Source organism: Octopus sinensis, linkage group LG4, assembly GCF_006345805.1.
Source record: "Octopus sinensis linkage group LG4, ASM634580v1, whole genome shotgun sequence".
NCBI lineage: Eukaryota > Metazoa > Mollusca > Cephalopoda > Octopoda > Octopodidae > Octopus > Octopus sinensis.
Window position 1 is genome coordinate 86,462,392 of NC_043000.1, and position 12,132 is coordinate 86,474,523.

Below are 12,132 nucleotides of genomic sequence, written 5' to 3' on the forward strand. Positions count from 1 at the left end.
CTTGTTCCTTTACAAAATGTAGCTATATGTATTACTGCATGCTGATATGATTCATGTCAATATGAGAAGACAAATATTGAAATGGCAATGATGATGATGATGAGGATGCCGCCGCCAATGATGATGTTGATGGTGGTGATGAGGAAGATGAAGATGATGTATATAAGTTTGTAGAGGGAGGGGAAAGGCAGAATATATTGTGTGCGAGTATGTGTTTATGTGTATAATTTTATATATAATATTATATATCTTTAACCTTAATTTCTATGAAACAAATTGAAAAGTTGGTGGTATAGTCCCCAAGATAGGAAGTATTTTTGACAATTGCAGGCTGATGACTTTGAACTGATCACATCTTATCCAGCTTCAGTACAGTAACACCAGCACATGTTCACTTCAATATAAGGTGTGTGTCTGTCCCCACTTATATCCAGAATAGATAATCTGCTGATGTACATATAGCTACAAGTATATAGGAACTGCTCTGAGCAATGCTCACTCTTTAATAGAATTAGCAAGCTTTAGAACAGCAGTTCTAATTCTTCTCATGGCTCCCTTTCAACCTAACTTATCTCTGTGGCCCCAACCATCATAAACAATATTAATTTTAAAACATGTATTTTATTATATGCAATGTATACCAATTTCAGCCATTTCTTATGAAAACAATGTCTTTTTTAAATAAGTTACAAAAAACAACCATTTTATGTGGATAAAGCTAGCAAACAAAACTCTATAATGATAAAAGTGTGCAGTAGAGCTTTAAGTCTGCCAAAATTTAACTTCAATAATGTGTTGACCAATGCCTTGTAAGTGAATTTGGTTAATGGGAACTGAAAGAAGCCTGCCACACACACACACACACACACACACACACACATATACTTATACACATGTGTGCACACACATACACGTGTCTGAGTGTGTGTGTGTGTGTGTCTGTGTGTTTGTTTACATTTACTCTCTTTGAAAGTTACGAGCTACAAGCAATACTGTTGTCATTTCTGTCACCAAATCATCTGCTCATTTCATGCTTTTGAATGTGTGAAGGAAGAGATTTGTTGCTTGAAAAACAGGTGACAGTTAGAGACAAGAATAAAAAAGCATCTGTCTGTAAAACAATGCCTTGGTGATATATTCAGCTAACCCATGCTAGTATAGAAAAACAAACATAAAACACATGTGACTTAATTTACAAAAACAAAAGACAAAAATTCTTTTAAACAAAAAGTATAGTAAGAAAAAATATAGCTATACTGGCAATTTATTTGGTGTAAACCTTGTGACTGAAGCAAAATTGTATGTTTTTCAATATCTTAACATTATTAGTAACAAATTAAGATGTTTTCTTACAATATCAAAGTAGTTTCAAACTTTAGGTAGCAAGCTAGTCACCAAGCTAAAACTAGATCCAACAAGATAAGAAGTGAGCCTTCAAACTGTTTGTGAAGTAGCAGTACTAGCTAAAATGTCTTGCTATCTTGAACTGTTTACAGGTATAAGTCTCATCATCAACAAGTACTCTTTTTCCAAACTCTTGATTTCTTTCCTATTTTAAATTTTAACATTATTGTCTCTTCCCCACGTGTGTTATCTGATCATTGTCCTGACCAGCACTTGCCATCTCTCTTAAAACTATCACATATCATCATCTGCTTTATAAAGCCTTCTGATACTTTATAAGTGACTGAAGCAATCCTCTAAAGTGACAATAAGTGACTGAAGCAATTCTCCACATAATGTCCATCCATATTCCTTACAAAAATGTAATCAACAAGCTATATGTCAAGAAACACAGACCAGTACACTAGTTTTCTATTACATACCTACAACATATGAAAGATGATCATCAGGAAAGCAAATAATGCTTTTGTGAATTAAATATCGAGCAAGTTCCCAGGTTGTAATATGATTTTCTGGTATTTTGCCAAGAATGCCTCTACAAATTTTGCAGAATCACCATATCTCTCGAGTCTCTTTATCCTCTCAATTATGTCCCCACATTCTTCCTTCTCTATACAAATAAATTAAGAAATTAAGTAAGAAAACAGATTTATAACTCTACATTGTGTCAGCTGTTACCTTGATATTATTTTTAACTACCAATTTGTCATTATGACTTGGCTTGAAACTCAAAATGCTTGAGACATTCGTGAAGCAATCTCAGCAGATAAAAGATTATATAAACGCAGAAAAAATTATTTTTTTCAGTTATTTCTAGCCAACATTCTAATATGTTGACTATACCACTCTTCACATCATAAAGGATTTTGCACAAAGACATCTTACACAACAAAGACCCTTCATGTCACCAATACATAAGAAAGACACTGCATGTCATACATGCATAACAAAATCACTTCCTGTCATCCATACATAACTAAAATCCTTCATGTTATCCATACACAACAAAGATCTTTCATGTCACTTATACACAACAAAGACCCTTCATATCTCTCATAAAGAAGAAAGACACTTCATGACACTCATTTCACTCATATCCACCAAAGATCTATCATGTCAACCCACACACAAAACCTTTCATATCATTCACATACACAAAAAAATTTCTTCGTGTCACCCATACAAAATAAAGATACTTATGTCACTCATACACTATTAAAGTCATTTGTATTACTCATACACCCTTACACAACACCCATACACAACAAAGACACTTCCTACCCTGCATACACTATTCCATGAACAAAACCCTTGAAAGCATTTTCCAGTGGTGTCATGAAAATCAAGTCTCTTTTAACAATACCGAAATGCAATCTTAACATGCCAATGTTACAAAGAAAACCATTTACATCATTCTACCTCTTAACATATGAACAACTCAGAACTAAAATTTCCATAGAATTTACAAATACCATTCCTTGAAATCCCTGATGATTTCTCATGGTAACCACAATTCTACAAAATATTGAAAACTGCATTTCAAAAAAGGTTCACCATTCCCTTTGGGACTAAAAACTATTTTAGATCTAAGCATCAGTTGAACCTCAACAAGTGTGTAACCCTAACCCTAAGAATATGGTTCACATATATGGAATACAGCAACTGCTTCACAGACAAACATTCTAGGCCATATTCTTCAAATGTTCAACTGATTAGCAAAGCTTCTGACATATCAGAAATATTAGGGGAACCCTAGAAAATATGTATTCTTATAGAAATTCAAAACAACATTTTGCAATAGGTGCAGGAGTGGCTGTGTGGTAAGTAGCTTGCTTACCAACCACAAGGTTCTGGGTTCAGTCCCACTGCGTGGCACCTTGGGCAAGTGTCTTCTACTATAGCCTCAGGCCAACCAAAGACTTGTGAGAGGATTTGGTAGATGGAAACTGAAAGAAGCCTGTCGTATATGTATATAAATATGTGTATGTGTGTGTGTGCATGTTTGTGTGTCTATGTTTGTACCCCCCAACATCGCTTGACAACCGATGCTGGTGTGTCTACGTCCCCATAAATTAGCGGTTCAGCAAAAGAGACCGATAGAATAAGTACTAGGCTTACAAAGTATAAGTCCTGGGGTCGATTTGCTCAACTAAAGGCGGTGCTCCAGCATGGCTGCAATCAAATGACTGAAACAAGTAAAAGAGTAAAAGAGAGAGTAAAGCGATGTAACTTGACTGAGCAATGATTGTTTTGATATCACAACGAATTTAATTAACTTGATCTGACTAAAAGAAATTTCATGAATTATCTACCATTACAACCAGTCTAGATACTTACATATTAAAAAAGATATCAACAATGATTCCATTTATATTTACTGTTATATACTGGTAAAACCTGACCTATAAATAGCAAAGATTTAAAGTATCTTACTTAAATTGAAATTTTTTAAATTTGATGTATCTTCTCTGCAAAACTCTTACTCTATCTTGACCTGTTTGATTTGAGGGTGTGGTAAGATTAAGAGGATATGCTAGATTGGTCCTTTCTTACAGGTCATGAATAAGGATAAACAGCTACAAAGAAGGCACTTAGCTTCAAAGTAGATGATATCTGCGTTTGGAAAGGTTAGAAGAATTACTGAATAAAAAACACCAACAATAATCTGAAGTATTTCAGTCCTAAACTATTCTTAATACATTAATATTGAGGCTGTATCTAAAATGATAAAAATAGTTTAATGATTTCTTTCATAGGACAAAATCTAAGAGGGAGAAAACATTTGATTATATCAAAACACCACTTAACTGATATTTATTTTATATTGCCCCAGAAGTACGGAAACAAAATTACATTGGAATTCGTACTTAGAATATAAATGATTGTAACTAAATATGACAAGGTACTTGGTTTAATACCCATTGATTCTGTCAAACTAACATCCTTTATAAAGTGAATGTAAAGGACTGCAAGTGGAGGTGCAATGGCCAGTGATTAGGGCAGCGGACTCACGGTTGGAGGATCGCAGTTTTGATTCCCAGACCAGGCGTTGTGTGTGTTTATTGAGTAAAAACACCTAAAGCTCCACGAGGCTTCAGCAGGGAGGGGTGGTGACCCCTGTTGTACTCTTTCGCCCCAACTTTCTCTCACTTTCTCTTCCTGTTTCTTGAGTAATGCTGCAATGGACCGTCCAGCTGGGGAGAACACATATGCCACAGAAATGTGGAAACCAGGCCCATGAGCCTGGCTAGGCTTGAAAAGGGTGCATAAATAAAATAAAAAAGGACTGCAACTAACTATGACAAGATATTTGGTTCAATACCTAATCATTCTCTCAACTCCACCTTCATAGTGATAAACACAATAACCTATAGTTATAGTTTAAGAAGAATACTGGCTTTATATTAAAGTAAAAAGTGCATTTTCTATGCTCTGCTTTCAAGCATAAATTTCAACATAAATAAAACTAAATTTATGTGTGGTACTGTTACTTATAGACATAAATACCTGCATGAATAGCTTATTTGGATATCAGCATGTTTATTCATCTGTTTCAAGAATAAGAGCTGGCTGAGTCAATAAGATTAACTGTGCAAAATATAGATTATCAACATGAAGATCAAATATCAAAAAGTTCTACAAAGACAATGATCAAATACCTAATTCTTGTGTTTCTTTTGTTACTGTTTAGTCAGTGATGGAGAGACAATATCCATGACACTTTAATTTATGAGATCCTCAAACTCGAGACCTACTCTGAACACTGAGTGAATTCCACTAATGACGTCCAAGGATCAGGGAACAGTGTTAAATAGGGGTGATGGATTAAGTCTTCCACTCAAGGAGTTAGATTGCAAAGGACCAGAACAAGCACCACAGGATATCTCATCCTATAATCTAACAAAACATTTCAGCTGATGTACCAACATGAAAGGGTGAAAGTTGAAGCCAGACTCAGCAGAATTTGAATTCTGGGTGCAGAGAGCTACATGAAATACTGCAAGCTATTTTTTTCAAACACTTCAGAAGTATTGCTAATTTGCTACTAGCTAAAATTACCTAACTGTAATTAGACACCATGTAACTAGATATAATGAGTATAGTTTATAAAAATGAAGGTATAAATAATAATAACTATTTTAATTGATGCAGGCATAACTAGTGTGTAAGAATTTTGCTACCCAACAACATGTGTAATATGTGCACACACACACACACACACACAACAGGCTTCTTTCAAAATCTGTTTGCCAAGTCCACCTATAAGGCATTAGTTGGTTATGGTCCATAGCAGAAGATACCAAACTAAGGTACCACACAGTGGAACTGAACTTGAAACTATGTGGCTGGGAAGCAAGATTCTTAGCCACACCAGTATGCCTACACCTATACACACCGTGCTTGTGCCTGTATACAGCCATGCCTGTGCCTATACACAGCCATGTCAGGTTCAATCCACCATGATGGATGCACCTAATTAAAAATCTAAATTAAAAATGGACTAGAATTTTGATATGTAGGCACCATCTGACAATCTGATATGTTTTGGTATTAAATGGAATTCCTCATCAAAGTGAAGTCTTATACTCATCAGATTTCTAATGATTTCAGAAAATAATAAAGATTTTAAGTTAAAATCTTTCATTTTAATGAAACTTTAATGAATGACATTGAAAATTTGCCAGGGAGGTCTTCTGCATGGAAAACATATAGTTTAGTAGGAACCAAAATCATTATTATTCTCAGTACAAGTAAGTTCATGTCTTGCTGAGAAGACTGAAACATATCCAGACTTGACATCTACTTCCAAAAGATTAAATTCACACTCCCATTGCATACCATCATTCATTATTTTATTAATTTAGATGGTTGTGTCACACTTACTTCTCTTGAGAGGAAATAATCATTAAAGCTAATGATGTCCCTCTTCATTATTAATTACTCATTCTCCACTATTATTACTCATTATTAATTACTCATTCTCCATTTCCATCCAACTTCGGTTTATTTCAAAATATTCAATTTACCAATGTACTTTAGAAAGCTAGGTATGGCTGAGTTATTCATAAGCTTGCTACCTAACCCTCTAGTCTCAGGATTTAGTTCCACTGCATGACACTTAGGGCAAATGTTTTCTACTACAGCCCTGAACCAACCAAAGCTTTTGTGAGTGGATTTGGTAGAGAGAAACCAAAAGAGGCGGTGAGCAGGAAGAAACGTTAGCATGCCTGGCGAAATGCTTAGCGGTATTTCGTCTGCTGCTATGTTCTGAGTTCAAATTCCGCCGAAGTCGACTTTGTCTTTCATCCTTTTGGGGTCGATTAAATAAGTACCAGTTACGCACTGGGGTCGATATAATCGACTTAATCCATTTGTCTGTCTTTGTTTGTCTCCTCTGTGTGTAGCCCCTAGTAGGTAGTAAAGAAATAGGTATTTCGTCTGCCGTTATGTTCTGAGTTCAAATTCCACCGAGGTCGACTTTGCCTTTTATCCTTTCGGGGTTGATAAATTAAGTACCAGTTACGCACTGGGGTTGATGTAATCGACTTAATCCCTTTGTCTGTCCTTGTTTGTCCCCTCTATGTTTAGCCCCTTGTGGGCAATAAAGAAATAAGAAACCAAAAAGCCAGTTGCGTTTGTATATAAGTATATGCATATGTGTTTGTGTTGACAGCATGTGATGATTGTAAACAAGCATCACTGTCATACAAGTGACATTGCTTGTCCCCAGTCTTTCACGAAGAACACATCTGGCCATGAAGAAATATTTCCTTGCTTGGAAACAGGTGACAGTTGACATCAGGAAGGACATCTGGCCATAGAAAATCTGCCTCAATAAATTCTTTCCTGACTCATGGAAGAATAAAAAAGTGGATGTTGAAAAGATGATGATGATGATAAATCGATTTTAGAGATGCTACTGGCAAACACATTTTAACAAATTGAACATCCCATTATCAATATTGTTTCATTCTTAATTGATATTAGATATTGATATAAATCTAAATTTATGAATCCATACATATGTGTAATCTGTCTTAGTATGAATGCTTGTCTTTTGCTTGATTTTTTTTTAAGTAGATTTTTTTTTTAATGCAAACATGGAAATGGAGAAAAGAATATGTTAATGTCAGCATTATAAAAATGTTATAAATGACATCCCATGAGAGTATATATATATATATATATATGTGTGTGCGTGTATATGTATGTATTTATATATATATGTGTGTGTGTGTATGTATGTATGTATATATAGGACATTGAAATAAATATCATAAACAAAATCAACTCCATGACTGTTGAAAATGTTATTTGTAAAATCCCAAGAGGAAACAGTTTTTTGTTGCTTTTGTCACTACTTCCTGTAGTAGTTATTTTACACTCAAATAATTTACTTGTATTTGATGAGATATTTGTTGAATGAAAACTTTAAATAATGAAAAAATCCAGTGTACCAAATTGTTCAAAATGTTGCACAAGTTACTGCTAGTGTTTATGGAGGTACTTTGAAGTCTGCATGAATAATTGTTGTGTGTGACTAGAACAAATAAGTCCCTCCTTCAATATTTCCTGGGATTTATTATTTTGATCTCAACTGTTAATGTAAGTTAAAAATTTTCTGCTAATGGGTTCAGTGATTGGACTTGTTGGGGCACTGGTTTCAAAGTTGTCTAGTGGATTATACTGGTTCTAACTGATTCAGTCTAGTACTGGAAATTATACTATTGTCCTCTTATTTTTGAACTAAGTTATGGAGCATAAAGAGACATAATATATGTGCAATACTTGCTTTATCCAGGGACCAAAAAGTGGGCATATATTTTCTGGGGACTTCCTTATTCATAGTGGGCAGTGGTATTCTTGAATAGAACAGTGCAAGTAGTCAGAACTTCAAGTAGCCACCAAATCTTGAGCAGGCAACCATTACACATCTGTCTTGAACATGCATTTCTATTAAACATTTTCCCTAGTTCCTCAATCCAAGAACAGCAACAGTTTGGAATTTACAGGTATTGAACTGCAGAAATTTAAGTTAAACATTAACTACCATGATCAAAGCAGTCTTGGAGGGTCTCCTTAAACTAAATAACAAAAAGCAACAACAACATATTTATGCATTCACTTAACAAATATTGCATCATACTTTTCAAATATATATATATAATTGCTGGTTATGTTAGTGTTGGTTTTCTTTTTATTTTGAATATATTCCAATTAATCTTACATTCAATGGTAGCTAATTAAATGTCAGACATGCCCTTCCTTAGCATGCTCTGGGATTGCATCACACACACTGGTTGAGTGAACTGTAGAATGGTCAGTCTTTTTTACTATACAATCATAGATATAATCAGAGACTCTACAGTCTAGTTTGTTAATATACAATCAAAGACTTGGTAGCCACAATGAAGACAAATAATGCAAGACAGATAAAGTAAAATTTTCTAGGTGTGTAAGAAACAAGAGGATATTTGTGTGCTAAAGTCAATGAAGATGATGACATGAAGAGAAGTGAATTGAGATAGATATCCTCAATGTAGGACAAGAGTTAATCAGACTGCTTATAGCTGGAAGAATTTAGAGAGTGGTAAAGACTGTAGGTAAACTTAGAAGAATGAGAAAGAATAATTCTGAGTTAGAAAATTCTATATAACCAAAAATTTCCACCTAATATAAAGTTCAAATATAGAGTGCTGCCTAGGCAGCAGAGATGGCTAAGAGATGAAGAGCGAGAGATTTGGGTCTCTGAGAAGGCTTAAATATCAATATACAGTTCATATATTAAAAGAAGGGAGGGAAGGATTAATCTTGGGTGAAGTCTATGAATATTGGTGTAGTTTGAAATTTCAAAGAGGAATAAAGCTGTAGAAATATACCTTTTAACTATGGAGTAGAACCTTTATCAAAAGAAGAATCAAGGAGTATTACTAGAAACTAGAAAACACAAATAAATTTTCATAAGGACTGCGATCTTTTGAAAACGTTTGAAACTGGAATATAATTTGATTAGATCTTAGAAATATGAGTATAAATAAAAACAGAAAAATTATAATTTTAGAACAAAATGCGCATTAAATAATGGTTGGGGTGGCTTTAAAGAAACTGAATTTTAAAGCCTTTTATTCATAAAACAAAACAAACAAAAAACCAACATAATTTATTTTTAATGTAAGTCTTTTACTGAACACTTATATGCAAATGTGATGTTAGAAGTTACATCTATACTAGCACAAAAAAGACAATTAAACAGTAATTTCGGTAGTTGGTTTTATAGTTTTCTGAAAATTATGATGCAACTTTCACAGAACACTACCTTATCAAGTAAAATGTTGAGTGAAGTATCATCATTATCATCATCGTTTAGCGTCCGCTTTCCATGCTAGCATGGGTTGGACGGTTCAACTGGGGTCTGGGAAGCCAGAAGGCTACACCAAGCCCAGTCTGATCTGGCAACATTTCTACAGCTGGATGCCCTTCCTAATGCCAACCACTCCATGAGTATAGTGGGTGCTTTTTACGTGCCACCAGCACAGGTGCCAGACGAGTCTGGCAAACGGCCACGATCGGATGGTGCTTTTTATGTGCCACCAGCACGGGGGCCAGGCAGGGCTGGCAACGGCCACGAACGGATGGTGCTTTTTACGTGCCACCGGCTCTAGGCCAGTCGCAATAAGAGAATACTAAGTTATGAAATAGAGTAAAAATATTTAGACAATATGATGTAAGTGATCAATGTGTATGAGCGTGGACCTATGCATGGGAACAATGACAAGATTTTTTGCATATAATATAATTTTTTGAGCATATTAACACAGATGTTAGGATTAGGAAAGGTTTAATTTGAACACTGACAACAAAAGCCATTGTGGCAAAATTAGAGCAGAAATGGAACATATGTAATCTAATAGTTGAACAAAGCTTTCAATTTGAATGGATTAATGCATGAATATATGTATGTCTATATGTGTGCATTTTTGTGTATATACATACATGTATGCATGTGTGTGTATGTATATATATATATATATATATATATATATATATATATATATATGAGTGCATTTAAATGTAAAAAGGAGATGAGAATCAGGGGGGAAAATGGAGAAATTTTCTATGATTTCAGCAGTATTCATCTGAATTCTTAACAGTAAAAAAGGAGGCAATACAGAGAATATTATTTTATGTGGTATTATATAATATTAAATATGGATTGCATAGATTTTTTTATGCATGCCTTCTGCATATAAAACAGAACAAATTCATACATGTTACATACTGATTAATAACCTCAAGATAGATTTCTAAAGCTTCAATTATTGATTTTGAAAGATCTTTTGTTATAGCATTTCAGTAACAAAAAATGTGAATAAAGAGAAATATCTATCATTGATCTGAGTTTGAATTGGTCATCTTTTATTGAACTCTACTTACAAATTATTGTTCAGCAGAAATATAAGGATATATCTTACATGTAAAAATAAATCATATTTTTTAAGTAAGGCAATGAAAAATTGGTATAGCTGTTAGAGTAGTTGAGAGAATGTTTTGCGGTATTTGTTCTAGCTCTCTGAGTTCAAATCCTGCCAAGGTCAGAGTTTGCATTTCACTCTTTCAGGGTCAATAAATAAAACACCAGAACAGAATGAAGGATTTGTGAAAATATAAAAAGATTAAATGTGAAGTTTTGCTGGGATTTTGTATTCTGAGTTCAAATTTTATCTCCTATCACCAATTCCATTGTTGTGAGAAGCAGGTTCTTTGAGACTCAGCTAACACCAGATAGAATGACATGTCAACTGCAGTAATTCAACTGTGTTGAATTCCTACTTTCTTCCTGCTTGTTATTTTCCCTGATACTGTTTGGCTTCTTTTGTGGCTCCAACTACTTCCAAACACCTTGGTCATGCCCTCAGGTTGGAATCTATTAATTTCTATTTACTAATGATCTATTAATTAACTCTTTAAGTCTTTCAATCCATTTGAATGAATGAAAATAGTATTGCAACAGTTCAGCAGGTTGAAATTTTAACACATCACAATAAATATTAACAATTACACCCTATTATTGTATGTCTCATTATATTTTATTCAGTTAAATAAATCAGATTAGTGCCTCTGAAAATTAATGAAAAGATTCTGAAGTTATTTGTTCCATAAGAGATTAACTATGTCAATATTGCCTTGTATATTAGACAAACTAATGAAAACGACGAATAGAAAAAAGGATCCTGAAATGAAGTGATTTAAATAGTGTTGGTGATGGAGATGGAGTATATTGCATGTGATGAGGGATGAAAACACAAGGAGTTTTAATTTGGAGTTGACCACAACTTCAATCAGCTATTCAAAGAAGCAGTAATCAATCAGAAATTTTTTTTTTTTTTTCTTAATGTTGTTCTGGCTATTGGCAATTTTAAATATTTGAATTTAACTTTCACAATGCGCTATTTTGGAGCTGTTTAGAATATCATTTATAATTACAGTTTAATCAGGACAAAATTGTAACATAACACCTTAAAAGAAATGCAGTAGGATAAATACTAACATGAAAGAGAGACATTAAGATACTGCTGCTGCTGCTAAAGAAGATAATGATGACAATGATGACAACAACAACAACAACGATTATGATAATGATGATGATGGTGATGATGATGTTAGTGTAGCATTTTTTTTTTATTTAAATAGGTATCAGGCTATAATTACTAAGATAAAATGGACTAT

The 12,132-nt window shown here is 33.9% G+C and overlaps 1 protein-coding gene across 5 annotated transcripts in view; it reads right to left on the reverse strand.

The window, feature by feature from the left end:
• The window catches only part of LOC115210688 (thyroid receptor-interacting protein 11-like), a 680,082-nt gene that overhangs the window by 560,517 nt on the left and 107,433 nt on the right, over positions 1-12,132 (reverse strand). The window lies entirely within an intron of this gene.